The sequence below is a fragment of the Pteropus vampyrus genome, unplaced genomic scaffold (genome assembly GCF_000151845.1).
Source record: "Pteropus vampyrus isolate Shadow unplaced genomic scaffold, Pvam_2.0 Scaffold1, whole genome shotgun sequence".
In the NCBI taxonomy this organism is placed as follows: domain Eukaryota; kingdom Metazoa; phylum Chordata; class Mammalia; order Chiroptera; family Pteropodidae; genus Pteropus; species Pteropus vampyrus.
Window position 1 is genome coordinate 41,271,366 of NW_011888782.1, and position 6,472 is coordinate 41,277,837.

The following is a 6,472-nucleotide window of genomic DNA, read 5'->3' on the forward strand; positions in this document are numbered from 1 at the left end:
AGTCCTGTCAGTGAAGATAGCATCAATTTGTATGAATATGTATAAATATGTCTGCTTTTTAATTGATGTCTTTCTAAAATGGTTTTGTTAGCAGAGTACATTCTTTACAGCTGGAGGTCCACTCATGGTTAAGGTAATCTTGGCAGATGGATTCACGGGAAGCAGCAAGACATGTCCTATTTCCCATTGGAATTCTTTTCACGGCATCTCTCTTTGCTTCTTCCTAGGTGGTCTTCCTAGGTGGTCTCCCATCCAAGTACTAACCAGGTCCAACCCTGCTTAGCTTCCAAGATCAGGTGGGATCAGGTGTGTTCAGGGTGGCATGGCCGTAGTGAATTGTAAACTTTAATGGGTTGAATTGTGTCCCCCTAAAATATATGTTGAAGTCCTAACCTCGAGTACCTCAGAATGTGACCTTCTTTGAAAATAGGGCTGTTGCAGATGTAATTAATTAAGATGAAGTCATAGGGGGATAGAGTGGGCCCCTAATTTGATATGTCTGGTGTCCTTATAAGAAAATGGTCAAGTGAGGACAGAAACACAAGGAAGACACCTTGCAAAGGTAGAGAATTGGAGTGGCGTCTGTGAGCCAAGGAATGCCGAAGATTGTTGGCAAGCCAGCAAAAGCTAGGAAGAGGCAAGGAAGGATTCTCCTCTAAAGGTTTTGGAGGGAGCAAGTCCTGCTGACGTGTTGATATCAGACTTGTGAGCTCCAGGACTGTGAGAAAATAAATATATATTTTTAAGCTACTCAGTTTGTAATACTTTGTTATAGCAGCCCTAGGAAACTAATACATAAACCATTGATTTAGAATTTAGTTTTTTTCATATTAAAAAAATTGAGGTATAACACAACGATAAAGTACATAAAGTGGATGTGCACTCATTTTAAGTGTATTGTTCAATTTTTATATGTACGTTTCAATAGTTTCTTACATATACATGGCTGTCACACAGATCAATAGATAAAACACTTCTGGGACCCAAGAAGTCTTCCTTGGGCAGTTTTCCAGTCAGTATCATCTTGCCTGACCCCAAGAGTCAACTATGATTTTGACTTTTATCACTCTCTGTTAGTTTTGCTTATTTTTGAATTGCACATAAATATGTGCTCTTTTGTGTCTGGCTTCCTCTGCTCAACATAATGCCTATGAGATTCATGTTATTGTATGTTCCGGCAGTTCATTGACTTTAGATTTAAGAATAATACAGTTCTCTGGTATCATCAATAAATCAAAGAACAACAAGTGTTGGTGAGAATGTGGAGAAAAGGGAACCTTAATACACTGTTGGTAGGATTGCAAACTGGTACACCCACTATGGAAAGCAGTCTGGAGGTTCCTCAAATAATTAAAAATGGATATATCTTTTGACCCAGCAATTACTCTTCTAGGTATTTATCCAAAGAAAACCGAAACAATAATTCATAAAGATTGATGCACTCCTATGTTCATGGCAGCACAATTTACAATAGCCAAGATATGGAAGCAACCTAAATTAAATGCCCATCAACAGACAATTAGGTAAAGAAGTTATGGCTCATATATACAATGGAATATTACTCAACCATTAAAAAAATGAACTCCTACCATTTGCAAGGACATTGATGGGCCTATAAGTTATTATGCTGAGTAAAATAAGTTGGACAGAAAAAGATAAATACCATATGATTTTATTTATATGCAGAATTTAAGGAACAAAAAGAACAAACTAATAAAAACAGACTTACAAATATAGAGGTGATGGCCAGAGGGGAGGGGAGTTGGGGAGCTGGAAGAAAGGGATGAACTGTTAAAGAAGTACAAATTAGTAGTTGATGGATGGTCATGGGGATGGGGAGTACAGCTTAGGGAATGCAGTCAGCGTTAATGTAATGGCTAGATGTAGAACCAGAGGAGAGAAAGAGCAATCAGGGGGATCATTTCATAATTTACATAAATGTCTAACCAATGAACTGTATACTTGAAACTAATAATAAAATAAAATTAAAAAAGAAAAGAATACAGTTCTCTATGCTACTTTGGACGGAAATTAGCTCCCTCTTGGTTTTACAATATAAAGTGGCTTCCATGAATTGATTTAATTTTGTGATATAGTTTAATGGACTGGACATGATTGGAGCTGTCAGCACCAGAGTTGTAGTTACTCTGATATTTTAATAAATAATTAAATACACATATGCTTAACATCTGACACTTGGTAGAATAAAATTAGAAACTGTAAATGAATTGTGCAAGAAGAGACATGCATGTAAACTGCGTATATCACTGAAAAGGCTCATGTGGAGCTGTTGCTTAATTCTAGAAAATTTCAAAAGAAAAAGAAACATTTGGTTCAGAGATCATAGTAAATTCTCTTTGACCCAGCAATTATACTTCAATTTGTCTCCAAGAATAACTAGATGTACAAAATTTTAGCTACAAGGATGTTGCATTTATTATTGCTGATTGGAGGGGGAGAGAGAGAGAGAACTGGTGATAGGAAATAATAAAAATTCTCAGTAATTTAGGAAAGTTAGTTAAATAAATTAAGGTATATTCACAAAACAAAACCAGCTTATTGGTCTTTTATCACCTGTCCTCAAATTTTGTGCATTTCCGTTTAAGATCAGCAATGAAAGATTTTGCAAGGCTCAAAAATTACCCATGTGTTTTAGAAGAATATTTAATGATATGAAAATGTTACTTTTGTTACTGTGTTATTTATTGGTAACATTGTTACTAAACAATAAACAAAATAAACAAAAAGATGATCTCATTTTTATAGTAACATTGTGTAAATACAGAACAAAGACTAAGAGGCTAAATACCAAAATGTTAATTAATAGTGGTTACTTCTAAGTAGTAGGATTATGAGTGATTTAAATTTTCTTGTCTGTGCTTTTGGTTTCCCAAATTTTTGATATTGTTTTTGAAATAAAATATTTCTTTAAAAAGGGATAGGAAATAACCACCTGTTTTAAAGCCATGTTTACTTTGCAAAAGATAATTTAATCTGAAAGTATAACAGTTTTGGTTCATTAGAACATCCTTCTGACATAATTTTTAACATGGCTCACCTCTATTGTACATGATTTCATACAAGCAAAGCTTAGCTTTCCTGTTTCTTGATTATATATATATTTTTCTGATTGTTTACAGAAAAATCCTACTTTGAAAAATTAAAAAGTGCAGTATATATTAAAGTCTAGTGTGCCATATGAACCTCATGAGCAAAACCTATTTTTTATTTTAACATGATATAAAGAACTGAGTGGAAAGATCCACCTGTGTGACCCACCCTGCTGCGCTGCCTGTTTCTGGAAATAAGAGGCTGTCTCCATCTTGGAACTGGGAATGTATATACTTAGGGTTATTGGGGGGGTGGGGAGGACAGATTAAAGTGGGTAAGGAATTGGAAGGGAGGTGTTTCTAGGTGTTTCATCTTTAAATAGTTTAAAGATATTCTTCAAACCATAATTTCAGTTTAGGATTAAATGTAAAGAACTAAGACCAACAGTTCCTAGTGGAAGCTCAGGGGTCTGGAGCAAAAGACTGCATGTGAGGAAGATATAGACAATGGACCATGATGTTGCCTCTTGATTCGAAATCTGGGGCTGTGCATTGATACTTTGTCATCTCTAATACTTCTTGTTTTTGTGTCTTTTTTTAAAAAAATTTTACACTTTATATATCTTTCTTGTCTGTTAAAGATGAAATCAGATGTCTGGTCTAGTAAGACTTTCTCTCAACATCTGGTGTTCACTACAGTCCTATGAAGTTTACTGGTTTTATTTTCATCTATCCTCAAATTTAGTGCATTTCCACTTAAAGGCAACAATTTTATGTAAGTTGCAACAGAATAAAAATATTATTTTTTAATCTTTCTCTTGTATCAATCATGTTAATCTCTTAAACTCTCTCTGTCTTTCTCTGTCTCTCTCTTTTTCTTTGTGTCTCTCACTCTTTCTCATGTCCCCCACCTCTAAAGCCAGCTCTATGGAGACATTAAAGACCCAGATTTGTCACAACTCTATGTATGAAAATTTTATCTGTGACTCCACTCTTTTAATTTCTTCATCAAACACTACTGTTTTTCAGATAGGACTAAGAAAGCAGAAAACCTCCCCACCCCGCCCCTGTCATTCTCAATCTGTTTTGTTTTTGTGTTTTCTGCTTTCAGAAACATTTCTCCTCCCAGTGGACATATTGATTCTCATCCATTTTTCTTTTGAGGCAGAGATGGGGCCTATATATTGAGACTGGGCCACAAGATACCGGCACAGGGATATCTTATAACAAGATGCCAGAAGACAAACATGCATGCATTTAGATGTGTTTCTACCCAGCAGAATTCTCAAGAACTACGACGCAGTCACCACCTTGGCTGTGTGTGACCAAGATTCCAGGACTGGCTGGCCCTGCTGTTCGATGACTGCAGGTCTTTTCCTTCTCTTGGTATTAGGTTCATTGCCCAAGCTGATTGTTACTACCGAGTTGGGGACTTAGTCTTAAGGGTCCTTCCTCTGCAATCTTGCTGTTATGAAGTGCTTCTGGCAAAGAACCCCTCTGCTTGCTACTGTAGAGCATTCTCCACGGGATTTAGTTATTTAGAATGCAGACAAGGAAATTTGCTTGGCCTGTCATAGCCTTTTTTTTTTTTTTCCTGTGAGTTGTACTTTTTATGTTTTTACCATTGATGTCTGCTTTTGTAATCTTATCTCTTCTTTTTCCAGTTGATTTTCCAGTGAATGTGACCAAGTTTGTGGTCATTTTCATGATCTATAATTGCCAGATTTAGCAAATAAAAATACAGTAATGCAGTTAAATTAGAATTCCAGAAAAACGGCAAATAATTTTTTGATATAAGCATATCCCATGTAATGTTTGAGACATATTTATACCAAAAAATTACCATTATTTATCTGAAATTTAAATTTAACTGGTAATTCTGTAGTTTATCTGGTAACTCGGTTTCCATCTGACTTCAGAGCCTGTCCCTATTTAATGAACTCCTCAAAGAAAAGCTCAGGAGAGCAAGCCAAGTCAGCCATTTTTTCCTTTTTGTGGTTTCAAGTTATTGGTGCAGAAAGTTAAAGCTTCTGATGGAAGTGAATTTCTGGGATTATCTTTGGAATCTGATATGTTCTATCTGACCTCTGGGGTTGGTACATAATATTCCTTATGTCTGGAATTGCCCCCTTCCTCCTTTTAACCCCTACTCCTCTATCTCTGAATCCTGGCTCTTGCTTTGCCTTGTCTGTCTAGCTGCTAGTTTTTCTTTTAGTTTCAGTTTGGGGGCCATTTTTTTCTTCTGAAGCCTTCCCTTGACTACACAAATATAAGGAGGATGTGCCCGATGTTTGCATGATCACAGCATCCTCATCCTGAATATCTCTACCAGAGAACCTGCTGACAGCACTCAGTCTGTTGTTTCCTCAATAATATTTAGCATATGAATGAATGGATGAATACACCTGGAGAACTGGGGGTGATTTGGTGAACTGAAGAGTCTTTAATAAAAATTCCAATAAGAGAAAGTGAAGACAAACATACTTGATTCTGGGGGAATGGAGCAAAGCCAGAGGGGAGAGACAATTTTAAGTAGAGCAAATACGTTGCAACCATATCGTTCTTTGGCCCAGACACCATGGTGTCATGCTTAAGTCCCAGGGCAAAGGGACTCCAAAAAAGAGTCAAAGGAGAAACAGCCATTCTGCTAGAACCTCCACAGGTGTTGATTGAATCAGTCACTATTGGTCGTGTAATTGTAGCTGCTCTAGGCATAATGGTGTAAAGGTAGTGATGGTATAGCTCACAACTCTGGAGTCCTCCACGACAGGCACTGCCACTTCAGTGAGCTTGAGCAGGACAGAGGAAAAGGGCAAGCATCCATGGCAAATACAAGCATTAGTTCCTGTATCTCCTGATGACTCCCAGAATTCTTTGTGGATTCTCTAAGAGAGGATCAGAGTTTTGGCAGAGTAGTTGGAGGACTAAGCCAACAGATCTTGTTTAGAGCATATGGTGACCCTATTTTACCTCCTGGGTGGTGCGCCCTGGGAGACATCTATTGTATCCATATTTGCTAGCTTCTTAAATGAATAAAGACGATGGCTAATTCTTCCTCATGTACTCTACGGGGTCGTTTATAGTTTCTCTCTGTAATTAAGTTACAGGCCTTGAAGGAGTGAAGAATTTTATGAGGCAGAGGAAAATCTAATAAACTGGCCTGGTCCTCACTGGGAGTGGAGTTGTGACCATATGTCACATAAGGGTGTTATTTACTAATATTTTTAGGAGAAAATATTTCTTTCTTAGAAGACCTTTTAGATAATTATCTATGGTTGCTTTTAATTAAAACAGTTCACAGTTGCACAAAATAGGAAAGATATGACGCTTTTTCCTACTTTGAATTTGGATAAAAATGAATGAATGAAGGACAAGATTTATGATGAACCCATTCTGATGTCCCTTGGAATTTTGGTATTTTT

At 36.7% G+C, this 6,472-nt stretch overlaps 1 pseudogene; it reads right to left on the reverse strand.

Annotated features, from left to right (window-relative positions):
* Nucleotides 1–210: 210 nt before the first annotated feature.
* On the reverse strand, nucleotides 211–334 carry LOC111736975 (annotated as a pseudogene).
* Between the last annotated feature and the right edge of the window lie 6,138 nt (nucleotides 335–6,472).